A 14,440-nucleotide genomic window follows, 5' to 3' on the forward strand; every position below is an offset into this window, starting at 1 on the left:
ATTAACTGTGGAAATCTTTCTTTCACCTTTGGCGCTCCTCTGTACAAGGCGGAGAAGAGAAGGGCGGAGGATAAAACCAGAATTCCGCGCTCTTCACTGCAAGGTCCACGGCGCCCAAATTGAGGCGCCGTCCTCACTCACCCGCATGAAATGCGAGTAGTCTTCTTCCCTCCCTTCCTCCCTCCCTCCCAGCTTTTTCCTTCCGTCCCTTCCTCTCGTCCCTTTCCTTTCCTCTCCTGACCCTATCCTTCTCTTCCATCCCACCTTGCCTTTTCTGCTTCCTCCTCACTTCTTCCTCAGCTTCCTCCCCGCTCCGCTCGCTTCCTCCCTCCTGGATGATAAAACTTGAGACCTGCCAATATCAGGGCAATGCTTCATATCCGTGTCAGTGGTGGTGGTGGTGGTGGTGGTGGTGGTGGTGGTGGTGGTGTGATGGAGAGTGAGTGTCCGTTTATTGTACATTCACTTCAGTATTGGGTAAGATCATGGCCGGGGAAGGTTTGCTCACTCCCTCCTCTGCTAATCCGTTTAATCTTGTTAACCATTATGTGGTTTTAATGCGCTCTCTTTTTGTGTGGGTGAGAAACTATTGTATTGGTAGTTCTCTTTCTTATGATTAGCTACGAGTAAATTATATGGATGGCATTTCTTTTTTCTACTGTCTTGAACGATTTGAAGAGCGCAGCATCAAGGCATCTCCAGATCTCATTTAACCTCCGCGACTGGAATCCCATTTCCATAACTTTTTTTTTCCGCGTAGCTGTAATTAACCCCCCCAACCTTTTTTTCATGCAGCTCATGACTGTCCTCTTTACACGTTTAAAAATAATTTCAGGTTTATCTTTACAGTTCAGTATACGATGTGTATGTAATTCCGAGGGCAGTGCACCGAGGAGGAAGTCTTTAGTTTTGTATCTCGTGCCCTTTCGGTGTAAATAGAGGCGTGTGATTCGTTCTCGTGTCGTCGTGGTCTTTTTACCGCGTGAGAGCGAGAGATGGAAAGTCTGGGAGGGTATTCTGTCAGCCTGTCACCATCACTGGGCGTCTGGTTACCTGGCGTCACGTGTCCTCCCCGAGCGCTCACGATTTTTATCCCCTCATGACTCTTTGTGGCCACTATGGTGAATCGCCCCCGCCCACACGTACACACAAGCTGGTACACACGAACAGGCAGGCAGACACATATGCACTTAACCACCTCTCTCTCTCTCTCTCTCTCTCTCTCTCTCTCTCTCTCTCTCTCTCTCTCTCTCTCTCTCTCTCTCTCCATCACGACAAAAGGCAAGGAGACCCTTCACACACTCTGACGCCTTCCCCTTCCCTGGACGTCGTTTCTTCTCGGCAGTTTCCTTCCTCCTCGTCCACGACACACAATGATGCCATGGAGGTGAAGTGGGTGAGTGTTGAGGCAAGACATACATATTCATAAAATCAAGTACAGTTGAAGTTTCTATACCGATCAGGGGTGCTGCTGACGACTGTGGTTGGGAGGGGGGGGTGGTGGCCCTGGTGGTGAAGCTGGTTGGTTGTAGTGGTAGTGGAGATACTGGTGATGGTCGTCTGCAGTTGCCTCCTCCTCCTCCTCCTCCCTTTCTCCCTTTGTGTCTCTCCACTCCTAACATTGCACCTCACCTCACTCCCAGCATCACTTTTCACTTCCGTAAAACACACAACCAGCTCTTGCCTCACCTCTCACCCCACCTCACTCTCAATACTCCTCTCCCTCCCCCACCCCATCTCGCCCCTCCTGCGCCCCACAGCAAGACGTGTCCTCACATTCTCTCCCTTCTAACCGCCCTGGCTCACTGGAGTGCAATTCTCTCACGTGTAAATGGAGTGTGTGAACGGCAGGTGTTACAGTGATTAATGGCCGCGTTTGTATTAAGCTGTGACCAGAGGGAACATATGCCTTAATTCTGGCGGCGCGTCCTGGCGGTGATCCAGCAGTGCCCAAGCTGAACTGGCGGCGGGAAGGTGGTGCCGCCCTCCAGCCTCACTCCTCTCCCTTCCTCCAGTGTGTTAGTCACGTGGGGAATGTGTCTGCAGGTCGTCGTCACTCGCCAGCATTGATACTTGCTTCCCGGTATTGAGTCCCGGCACTGCTGATGTCTTGGTGCGTGTCGTGTTGTAGTAATGAGGCTGCACTGCCGCTTGCCATTTCACCTGAACGACAAATTGATTTGCCTAGATTTATTTGTTATTTACACTTACTTATGGGAAGAAAAAATGTATATGTTTAAAAAAAAAAAATCAGTCACCTTAGTTTATAAATAAATGTTATTCCTCGGGACCGCCAACACCAACCATCAGATAAGATGCGGCGGGAATTAAGGAACATTTATCGAAAAGAATGTAAATCTTTGTGCGCCACCTGATGTGATTTTTTTTTAAGTATGTACGCTTTGGTGCTTAAATCTTCCTTGCCATCTGATGCAGAGCGAGAGGATCACTGGAATACTTGCAGCTAAATAAGAAGCAAGTGGAAGCCTTTCAAAGAGGAGATAAACCGAAGGATTATTGTGTGGTGGGGTGAGAGCGTTCAATATAGAATAAGCAGCTTGCCGCCACACACCAGCAAACTTATACCATCGCTGCGTGAAGGAAGGAGGGAGTTGAGGAGCGTCCTGCAATGCCCTTACGTTCACTGATCGCGGTTTGATGGTTTCATTGTGTGTGTGTGTGTGTGTGTGTGTGTGTGTACCGACAACGAGAGGAAGAGAATCGGCTGCTATGGACGACCAGATCTCTTGCTGAGGCCTGGCTCTCTCTCTCTCTCTCTCTCTCTCTCTCTCTCTCTCTCTCTCTCTCTCTCTCTCTCTCTCTCTCTCTAACCACCACCACCACCACCACCATTCTTCCTTATGCAATTCTGGGGAAACAAAAACTGTGTCTAGGAATCAAGGTGGTGTTGATGGGCAGGTTACGGCGCGCACCTCCAGTGAATGCAGCGGGAATGACTGTTCAACGGCCGTAAAGCTCCTGCAGCCGGGAATGAAGGCGCCTCGCTGCTCATGTGCCTTCCCCAGGGGGCGAAAATGAGACAGAGGCGTTTGTATATCACGGGGATGTGTGTTCAGGACCCCGGGGGCAAACTTAGGTCTGGTGTGCCGCACTCTTTGTTGCTGTTGAGGCCTTTGTGTGGTGTTACTCAAACCTTACTAACTGATGCCTGGCTGTGTTGTTCAGTGTTCTGTGTGGTGATACTGAAGCTTTGTTAAATGATGCTTGCTCTGTTCATTTTTTTTCTTGTGTATATGTGTGTGTTATTGAAATCTTTAATGGGTATCTGTCTGATTTCCTTCTGGCTTTCACACCCGCCTTGTGCTGCTGCTGTTGTTCCTCTCACCTGGTGGCGGTTAGAAAACAGAGGATGTGGGTTTGTGTTGTTTTCGGTATATCGCTACACTGTTCTTTTACGAATACTACCCGAAAACACGTCCTTTATTTCCTCCAGTCATTTTTCCAAGTGTATCTGTAAATAGATTACCTTGCGATGTGCCCACTGTGACACACACACACACACACACACACACACACACACACACACACACACACACACACACACACACACACACACACACACACACACACACACACACACACCACCACCACCACCACCACCTGTGAGGCGAGATTTCCATGATGAATACAAAGTGGTTCCTTTCTTTCAAGATTAACAAGAGAGCAGAGTCCATTTTCTAAGCAAAGCGTCTTGAAGTGTTCAACAAACAACGCCAAGAAAACCTGACTTCTTTTTGAATGTGTGTGTGTGTGTGTGTGTGTGTGTGTGTGTGTGTGTGTGTGTGTGTGTGTGTGTGTGTGTGCGTGACTGTGTGCGTGACTGTGTGCGTGACTGTGTGTGTATATGTGTGTGTGTGTGTGTGTGTGTGTGTGCGTGACTGTGTGCGTGACTGTGTGTGTATATGTGTGTGTGTGTGTGTGTGTGTGTGTGTGTGTGTGTGTGTGTGTGTGTGTGCGTGACTGTGTAACCTTCATGTGCACCACTGATGCATGTACGTGTGTAAGTTCACACACACCTTTTTAGTTCTCACTTTTCGTGTGTAATGATTGTTTTTTTTTTTTCCCGGCTCTCTTTAAATTTTCGTTTTCTTTTTCATCATTCCCTTCCTCATTTCTCTGTAGATCTGCTTTCTAGTCCTTTGTATGTTATCCTGTCCCTCTTCTTATGTATTTTTTTCCTTTTTTTTCTTCTTATTTCATTCTTTTACATTGATTTTTCATTTTCTATACTGCCTCTCCCATCTTCCGCATTTCTTTCTTTCAGTATTCATCTATTTTTCTTATTTCTTTGCGAAGTCCTTCATGATACAAACTGTTATCGTGTCCTATCCAGAGACGGAAAAATTCAACACGTGCATCGTCACAATGGGGGTTTCCATATAGTAAGTGAGTGCTTTACGTAATTCATATTAAGTATTGCAGTACTTTATTTGTTGTTTTATATAAAGTCAGCTCAGCATAATCCTCTTGGCGAGCCTTATAAAAAATTAATTTCGGTAATTATCAAAGCAAAATACTTTCCCTCATGCAAGTGTGTGTGATGACAATTTTTTATTTATTTATTTATTTATTTTTTATTTACAGATCCGTATCTTTGATAATGTAGCGGCCAGGCAGAGTACATTTAGTAATCAACGTTGAAGTATTTCCCGGTGGAAGGATGATGGATGAGCTGAGCTGAAAGAGAACAGGAATGAATAAGGGTCTGCGCAAGAAACAAAGCAAAAGGGGGAATACATTTTAGGTAAAGGTGTACTAAATTAGCCAGAGCAGTGAAGAAAAAAGATACCCTATACAGGAAAAAGAATTATGAGATAAGGGACGCAGGGGAAGGTAAATGGAATCTGAGGGTGTTCTTGCAGGTGTTCAGGACAGAAGGTGAAGACAGAGTGCTCGGTTTTAGATAGCGAATGGGAAAGTGAAAAAGAGCATTCAACAGTAGTATTGTATTACTGAGTTAGTAGATTCTCTTAACTGGTCTAAAGCCAACATCTTAGTGTGTGTGTGTGTGTGTGTGTGTGTGATTATAAACTGTTTGCCGTAAGGGATCCGGAAGCGTGCGGTCAGAATCTTGGCGGCCTAGGGGGCGACGAAGGCCTGGTCTCGGGTGACGGAGCCGCTCAGTAGGCTACCTGTGTCATTAGCTGGAATGGGAAGGAACCTTTAACCCGGAACACACCTGCTTGACTAATGAGGCGAAGTTAGTGCGCTGGTGGTAAGCTGGAAATAATAGGAAAAAGAAACTGCTGCCTCCCATGAAAATAAGTCCCAAAAAAACCAAGACAAGCCAACAGTCATCCAGGCTTCATCAGCCAAGGGAAGCCAACATGCACCAGAGCCCTGATCAGCCGAAGAGAGCGAAAACAATGTCGACACCTTTATCCTCTCCCTCACGTGGAATCCCAGAGGTCGCTGAGAGGCAAATCAGTGCTTGTTCTGCCAACATTCGTCAGTCTCTCCCTTTCCTTGTCATCTTAAACCTCTCGGCGTGTCCCTCTCCTCCTCGCCCCTCCAGATGTACTTGAAACAGTCGGACGCCCTTCTCATCACCGCAACATTAGACGGTTCCTAGTCCCATTAACCTGCTGATGAGACTCTGCAGATCTCTACTTAGAACTTGTCGACTGAGGAGTTGCTCTTTGGTCTCCCCTTCGCCTGAATTAACCAGCCCTTGTCTCAGTTAAGTACCATTACTTCAGCACCAAGCTCGATGCGTGATTCCGTTATTTTTCGTTCCTCAGGCACGACTTGCATGCGTGGCCAGCTCGGCAAGGTGATGCCACTCTCTGTGTCTTGCTGTATTGACCACTTTGGCTTCTGTAACAGCTTACTGCAATACTTTCATGTGTCTCACTATCATTACTTCACCAGTACTTTCGATCACACACACACACACACACACACACACACACACACAGAGAGAGAGAGAGAGAGAGAGAGAGAGAGAGAGAGAGAGAGAGAGAGAGAGAGAGAGAGAGAGAGAGAGAGAGAGAGAGAGAGAGAGAGAGAGAGAATACAATTTTTCTCTGCCTGGATCGGAATCGTGATTGGTTGCCCCGTATCCTGGTCTCGGTGGTGTCAGTGGCTGTGCTTGGCAGGAAACCCTAACATTTACCCCGTGATGGCCTCCTATATGTAATGAAGGCTTGGGAGGAAGTCGCTGAATTGGCTGTGTGGCGTGTGGTGTGGCGTGGCGTGGCGTGGGAGGCGGGAGGTGGAGGAGCGCGACCTGACAGGATGTGGGCCGGTCGAGAGTTGGTCTTTGTTGATATTGTGCGAGTATCATATTCCCAGTGAACCATTGTGACGTGAGATTGGAATATGATAGTCTCAATGTGTCAAGAGGATCGTATTGATAAAAGAAAAACATTTATAGTAAGGATAATGGTGAAATGTATTGCTCCTTCCATGATGCACAAAGTGCTTGAGAGGAATGCTTGTATTCTTCCTTTCATGAGTCATCAAGAGGAATGGCGCCCAGGCAGGATTGGAAGACGAGTGCAGCCATTGCGCCAATAGGACATGGCTGACAGGATGTGAGAGAACACAAATTCATACTAACGAATGAAAGGCTGTTCATGAGAGCCAAATGCTTCATCGTGCGCGCGCGTGTTTGTACCAGCAGTTGCTCCTACTTGTGTCTGTCTATGAAAATCCATCCGTTGGAGCTGATGGCGCCCCGCAGAGCTCAATGTTTTATAGACACAAAAACACTGTGGCTGCACGCACGGTAGGCGATGCTGAACACGAGACAGGAAGCCTCGTCCTGCCGTTGCCTGCGTGCGCTCGTCGGCCACACAATGTGCCTGGAAACGCGAGCAGAGCGTGGCCCTTGACCGGCAGCGGCTCGGCCTTTATATATGCCGTATGCATATTCCTCGGCCGCTCCCGTCATTGGTTCCCTCTTGTGCTCCGTCTCGTCTGAGCTTCGCTATTTTGGCTCCCTCCAGACAGTCGGTTCTTCCCTTCCCCGTCCTGCCTGATCGCCGCCGCGACTCGCGATGCCAGCGCCTGACTGACGGGAGAAATGCGCGTGCTGCAATTCAGGAGACTTGAAGGAGAGGAGCAGACTCGCAATAAAACTTACGAAAGATTGTCCCGGCCTCCCCAGCCTCGCAGACCAACAAGTGTCTGCCGCCGCCTTCTGATTTTCGCCCAATTGAAGCTTGAGACCGAGCAAGCGGCTCGTCAGGATCACGCCAATCCCTTGTCTCCAGGGACAGCAGGTCAGGGCCACGTCAGTCCCGCGTTCCCTGGGACAAGAGGTTAGTGCCACGCAGCCTGGCGTCCCCAGGGACAGGTGGTCAGGGCCACCGCTGGGACAGGGACAGGAAGTGAAGGCCAGGGTGTCTTCAGGGACAGGAGGCCGCCCACGCCGGGAAGCGCGGCTCTTTTTCTCACGCCAGCACGAGGAGGTCACTGTTGCATGGTGAACCAGTCAGGACAAGTTGTGTGCGGAGGGGAAGGCGCGACCCCTGTGTGTTTGTGTGTTTGTTTGGGGAAATTTGCATATTTATTAAAGGATCACCGGGGAGGCTTTGCGGTGAATAGAGCACCACGACTCACTGCAGTCCTTCAGCAATTAGATGGATGTTCTGTGGCGCCGCTGCTGCCTTGAGAGGGAAAATGTTATTAGTAATGGCTGCTTAATGTGAACCATTAGATTTCTCTCTCTCTCTCTCTCTATTTTTCTCTCGTAACGTGAACACTCCTTGTGAACGGCTCCACAAAAGACGCTGATATTTGAAGGGAAGACTAGTCCTACAGCCCTGTATTGGAACTGAATTGCCTATAAAGGTGAGGGGAAGTGAATAGTGAAGTATGTGAATGCCGAACTTGCTGAATGATAGACTTTTTATAAGAGAAATTACATACACCTCTATATCACCCCCTCCTGGCCTGTGCAAGTAGAAACCACGCATGCGCAGATCGTTTACTAGCAGACGACACTACACTGCCCACAATCCCTGCTCTCTGGTTGTTGTCTCCCCCAGCACTTAAGCCCCAGCACCTAGGTCATAAAGTGCGTAACAAAGTGAACATGACAACCTATGAAGATCCAGCTACTGTTAGAGCGTTGGCTCCAACAGATATAAATAAAATGACAAACCCACAACTAAAGAGAGCGCTTGCAACTCTACTAACAGCTGATGCCTCTACACAACCATCTAATAATGATCTATTGGAGGAAATAAGAAGCTTAAAAGAGGAAGTGAAAGGCATGGCCAGCATTGAACAAGAAGTGGAGCAGTTGTCTGATAAGTTGGACCAAGCATTCCAGATTATTTCACAAAAACAGTTATTTTTAGAATCTTTGGACAACAAGGAGAGGAAGGGAAATTTAGTTATTACTGGGTTGAGAGAAGAGAGCGATGTAACAGGGTGCAACGATGCTGAGAAAGTACGCAATGTGATAGCAGCGACTGGATATCAGCAAAACGTTGATCCTGCAGCGTGGGAAATCAAACGACTCGGAAAAGAGGACCAGCGTAGGAAACGACCGCTTCTTGTCGTGGTGGGAGACGGAAATCAACGTAATGAGATCGTGAGGATGGCAAAGAACTTGAAATCAGTTGAAGGACCTCTCTCTTCTGTGTATGTCAAGAAGGATGTCCACCCGGCAGTGAGGAAGGAGATGGCGCGGTTGAGGCAACGTGAAAGAGAAGAAAAAGAAAAGCCAGGAAATGTGGGTGTGTCTATTAGTTATGATTGGAAAAGACGTGTGTTGTTAAGGGATGGCAATGTAATCGATAAGTTTTCACCATATTTTTTTCTGAATACAAAGAAAAATACCAGTGTGTTGAAATTATGTTCATGGAATGTATGTGGAGTAAGGGAAAAATTGAATGATCCGGAAATTCTTAAGTTCTTAATGCAATATGATCTGGTTTGGCTGTTAGAGGTTAAAAGTGCGTATGAAAAAAGCGTACCTGGTTTCTATATGTATAACAATAAGTCAAGAGTAGGCTGTAACAGAGGTGGTGTTATGTTGCTCATCAAATGTGCGTCGATGCAATATGTGACCAATGTAAACATGGAGGAAGATGACATGATATGGGTGAATTTATCGGTGTGTAAAGATGTGAAATTCGGTGGTGTTTATATACCTCCAGAAGACTCACTATATTGCGAAGCTTCACCGTTTCGAGCGTTAAGTGAGATGTGTTTGAACACTCGTGACGTAGTTGTTTTAGGTGATTTTAATGCACGAGTTGGATCACATGTGTTGTCGTGTGGTGATGGAAGTGTCTATAGATATGATGGTGTGAAGGATCCGGTAGTGAATAGTCACGGGCGTATGTTGCGTAACATGTGTAGAAGTAACAATATGGTTGTGATGAATCACCTGAACAGAAAAGGAACTACCTTAGGAGGTGACTTATCTTTTAGAAGAGGATCAAGATGGACATCGGAGATTGACTTGTGCGTGGTTACTTCCGATTGCGTACGATTTGTCAGTTCGGTCGAGGTAAACAAGTCAGTTAAAGGTTCCGACCACGCCCCAATTTGCGTAGATCTCGCTACTAAAGAAATGACTCAAGTTTCCCCGACAGAGCTGTTAGAGCGAGCTAACGGTCTGGGTGAGTCATACCGAAGAATACGTGCAAACGAGTCGATGTGGAAAAGTAAACTTACATGATTTCAGTACCGAATTGCTAAGTCTCGATCCACCGAATCCGGACGCTGTTAGTATTGAAAATATTTCTGAAGCCTTCAGATCGAGCAGTGAAATTATTCATGAAGCTGCTCGTAGGAACAGATGTGAACGTCTCGACCAGCAGGAAGAAACGTGGGACAGAACGTTGCCGCGCTGGAGAAGGATATTAGAAACAAATGATGCTAAGTTCATATGGAAGGCCATTAACTGGTCAGGGAATATTGATACGCACGAACACAGACAACCTGAAGACGATCAACTAAAGACCCATTTCGAGAGCTTGTTAAATAATGAGTGTCACACTAATAGTATTCGCACTGTATGTATAGATGACTCGACTCCAACGATACCCGTATTAGACGAACCTTTCACTGTACAAGAATTAGATAAAGTACTCAAGGATGTGAATGTTAGAAAAAGTTATGTTGGTATTTGTCCAGGAATTATGAGAGCTTTACCTGTTAACTGGATCATGTTCTTTTTACATATGTTTAACGTTGTTTTTCTTAATGTGTGTTATCCAGTTTCATGGGGTTGTAGCAAACTTTTTGTACTCTTCAAAGGAGGTAAAGACAGACTTGAATGTGGAAACTACAGAGGCATATCCATTATGAATACATTGGCAAAATTGTATGATTACTTAATTTTGAACAGATTAAAACTATGGACAAGTATTGATAAATGTCAAGCAGGTGCTCAAAGCGGTCGAGGATGTGTCGAACAAATAATGACGTTAAGATTATATTATGTGACCTGGCTAATTATAAGAAAAAGAAGCTGTATATGTTATTCATAGATTACAGCAAAGCATATGATAGAGTGCCTCGAGGTAAATTGCTTGAATTGCTTAAATCACGTGGTTGTGGTAAGGTTATGTTGCGTGCTATACAAGCTATGTATTCCTGTACTCAAAGTGTGTTACGTTCTGCAACTATTGATGCCACTGTTGGAGTCCGCCAAGGATCTCCATCGAGTTGTCTCTTATTCACCACATACATGGATGAGGTGGTTAGGATGATAAACAGGTGTGTAGATACAGATGGATTCTTGGGGAAACTACATACGCTCCTTCTTATGGATGACATGGTAATACTAGCTACTTCTAAAGAAATGTGTGTGAGAAAGTTAACCGCAGTGTTGGATTATTGCCAAGAATATGGAATGATACTTAATGAGAAGAAAACAAAACTTATGGTAGTGCGAGGTACAGATGAAGACAGATTGCCGTTAACTGTTCGTAACATCAAGATAGACTGTGTTCATAAGTATCTTTACCTTGGGGCATGGATTTGTGATGATGCAAAGATGAACACAGTATTGGACCTTCACGAAACCGTGAATGAGATGCAACTCAATAAATTTGCAATTTTTTGTGCAGCAAATAACATTATGCCATATACATACAAGCGCAAAGTATTTGATGCTGCTGTCACTTCTGCCCTTCTTTATAGCTCAGAAACATGGTTGACAAATAATCCTAGAAAGATAATTGTTCAATACAATAGAGCAGTAAAGAACTTGCTAGGGGTAAGGAAATTTACAAGCCCCGACATGTGTCTTATTGAATCAGGTATTCCACCTGTACTTGATGTCATAGCAAAAAGGAGAAGGAAATTTCTAGAATCAAAGTTAAGGGAACCGAACGTTGAAGAACCATTCTATGTTGCATTTGAGTTGTGCAGAGTAGCTAATACTCCAGGGTATCAATTTGTGATGAAGGCACTACAGTATAGAGATAACGTAAATCCACTGGATATAGTCAAAATAAAAATTAGAGAAAAACCCGAGACGGCATCTAAGTATGTGGCGTACAGATCAGTAATTAACCCTGAACTATCAGTACATCCAGTTTATGTCAGCAATGAGTTTGTCCCGGACTACAAAAGGCAGGCCCTTACGAGGCTTCGACTAATGTCACATGATTTAAAAATTGAGACAGGTAGAAGGAATGGAATACCAGCAGAGTTGCGACTGTGTATGTGTGATAGTAATGCAGTACAAGATGAGTCTCATGTTTTGTTAAATTGTTCTTTGTCAAGGGACTGTAGGGCTAGATATAATATGTTGGATTTTAGTAGTTTTACCAGTTTAATGAAGTATAAGGGTAAATTAGGTACTTTATGTGATTATGTTTGCGATGTGTTAAAGCTTTACGGCTAAAATGTTCTTGTTTTTTTAAAAGAAAGGGAGTTTGAATTTTTTATTAGGCACTTTATGTGATTATGTTTGCGATGTGTTAAAGCTTTACGGCTAAAATGTTCTTGTTTTTTAAAAGAAAGGGAGTTTGAATTTTTTTTAGGAGTTAAGTTTGGAGAAAGTTTGTTTTTTGCAATGTGAATTGGTTAATTTTATCTGGACAGGATTTTTATTTGTAGCTCTTTTTTATATGATATAATGATTTTAGTGAAATGATTTTTACTTTAAGCTCCTTGTAATCGCAAAATTCTGTCAATAAACTATAATAATAATAATCTCTCTCTCTCAGTCGCGAGGGACTACCGCCCGTCACCACTTTTGAACTTTAATACCTAAACTTTTTAATTCTGAGACGCTCCTCCGGCGGTGCGTCGTGACGAAAAGTTGCGAACATTATTTTTGCAGAGTTTAGCTGCCGCCTTTACATTTCGTTACGTCTTCCTCTCGGTCATTGAGTGGCATCCCTTTAGACACTTGTGGCGGAGATGACGCGGGCAACACGACATGGTTATAGAAGTTTTCCTTCACGCATTGCTTCCAACTCCCGAATTTAGTTATAGTGAGGCTGAGGTGGCGCTGGTAGCGGCTGAGTACTTGCCTTTCTAACCTAAGTGATACCAGAGTTCGTCCTCTTTAAGTTTGAAATAGTCAAACATATCAATATTTAATATCGAGTTTCTTACAAATATATACATTTTTCAAGGTTCGTCCATCTACATTCACTTGAGTATTACATGTATTTCAAAAAGACTTCCCTCAAATACGTATCTACTAAACTATTCAGGATGCAATGCGCGTAGTTTCACGGATTCTCTGACTTTAGAAAATATTTTACTGTGAATAAAAAATCTTGCTCACAGATATACCGTTGTCAGATTCGTTATGGTGTGCGGAGATGGCCGGATATGTGGTGGTGGAAAGGTGGACGAAAGGGAGACACCGTGGAAGACACGAAAGGAGAGTGGGTTGGACAGAAAGAGGGAGGGAGCGCTAGTTCTACATAACAATACATAAAAAGACAATGATTTTTAAAGTGTACTGAGATCTATTATGATTAAAACCTTGAGTAATGTTATCAAAACCTTCTATACTTCATCACGAAGGCCACGAAAACTACACAAGGACGGACGCAGAGCCGAGAGGAGGAAGGGAGTGAGGGAGGGGCGGAGGGCGGTAGTATTTAAGATGAGGCGTTGGTGCTGTTGCTAAACTATACGTACATCCATTGTACTTTTAAAACCATAAATCATACTATTACAACACTAACTTTCATCACAAACCATCAAGACTTAAAAAAAATTACATACAAGGTTAAAATAATGCAGGAAATTAATGATGAGGTGGCACCTTCTCACCGTCAGGGAGGTGTATCACTCCGCCAGCAGCAAACTTGACGTCATGGGCCAGGGCATGCAGCGGCGTGCAGTGCGTGGGTATGGTGACAGTGTGGCCTCTGATGTAGAGGTGTGTGAGCTGCTGGACGAGAGAAGAGCAAACTAAAAGTAAACATGGGATTGCTGCCGCCTCAGGACACTAGGAGCATTGCGGAAGCGCTGAGGAAGACATCACAACCCTTGACACAGCGAACACAACTCTGTACTGAGGCAGGCACTGGCTTCTCCCAACACCTCACGTGGTCATTGCAACAAAAGGAGGTTAGTGTTTATATGAAGTGACTAGACTTGCCCTTGTAGCAGGAAATTCCCTTCCCTACCCCGCCACCCCGCCATGACTGTATCAGCTGCTTACATATCAGCTGTGCCTCCTTTGTATCCTCTCTCACACTGCAAACACGGTCTTCGCGCACCACAGTAAGCCTTACTGGTGAAGTACACACGATATATTATGTAGAAGGCAATGAATCATACCACTTTGTCGAGGATAAATTTTCCCGCGCTTCCATCTTATGCTCCTCCCTCAATGTCTTCCTCCCCCTCGCCTCCTCCCCTCCCCTTCTCCCACTCCTTCACGTAATCCTCTCTCTTCACCGTCTCCTCCTCTCCCTTTGTAGATGTTTATATAAGGTTTTTACTCAGTATAAGATATGTTTTCGCATCTTATAATATGTGACACGTCATGTTGCTCAGAGAGAGAGAGAGAGAGAGAGAGAGAGAGAGAGAGAGAGAGCGTATGGAGACACGTGGCAACTATGTGAGTAATAAGTTTATTACATAATATTTAAGGACTCTTTCATTCATGCAACGATTACTGCTTGGAGGTCAGTTCAGTTAGAAAGCTTTGCTGGCTGTTCTGTATATCAGCGACTCGGTGTACGCTTCATCCTGCAGGAGTAGCCACCGATGATGCCACACGTCTCCACCACCCCAATTCATAAGCTGCAGAGCTTTGGAGGAATGCGAAGCTGACTCACTTGAAGTCGAATCGTTGAAGCTCCGGAATGAAGTCATCATGAATATAGTGATAAATGTTGCACTTCTTTCTCGTATTCATAGATACACAGACGCTTCATGTTTCTAGAAGCGTGAAGTGAATGAGATGATTCACTTGGAGTGGAATCTTTGAAGCTCTGGAATGCAGTCACGATAGATAAACATGTATAATTCA

At 45.0% G+C, this 14,440-nt stretch overlaps 1 long non-coding RNA gene across 1 annotated transcript in view; it reads left to right on the forward strand.

The window, feature by feature from the left end:
• LOC135099478 (uncharacterized) overlaps positions 1–13,920 on the forward strand; it is a 44,532-nt gene extending 30,612 nt beyond the window's left edge. The window contains exon 2 of the long non-coding RNA XR_010267990.1: positions 13,237–13,920. This is a non-coding gene — a long non-coding RNA (uncharacterized LOC135099478). The remainder of the gene's footprint in view (positions 1–13,236) is intronic.
• Positions 13,921–14,440: the final 520 nt, after the last annotated feature.

Source organism: Scylla paramamosain, unplaced genomic scaffold, assembly GCF_035594125.1.
Source record: "Scylla paramamosain isolate STU-SP2022 unplaced genomic scaffold, ASM3559412v1 Contig131, whole genome shotgun sequence".
In the NCBI taxonomy this organism is placed as follows: domain Eukaryota; kingdom Metazoa; phylum Arthropoda; class Malacostraca; order Decapoda; family Portunidae; genus Scylla; species Scylla paramamosain.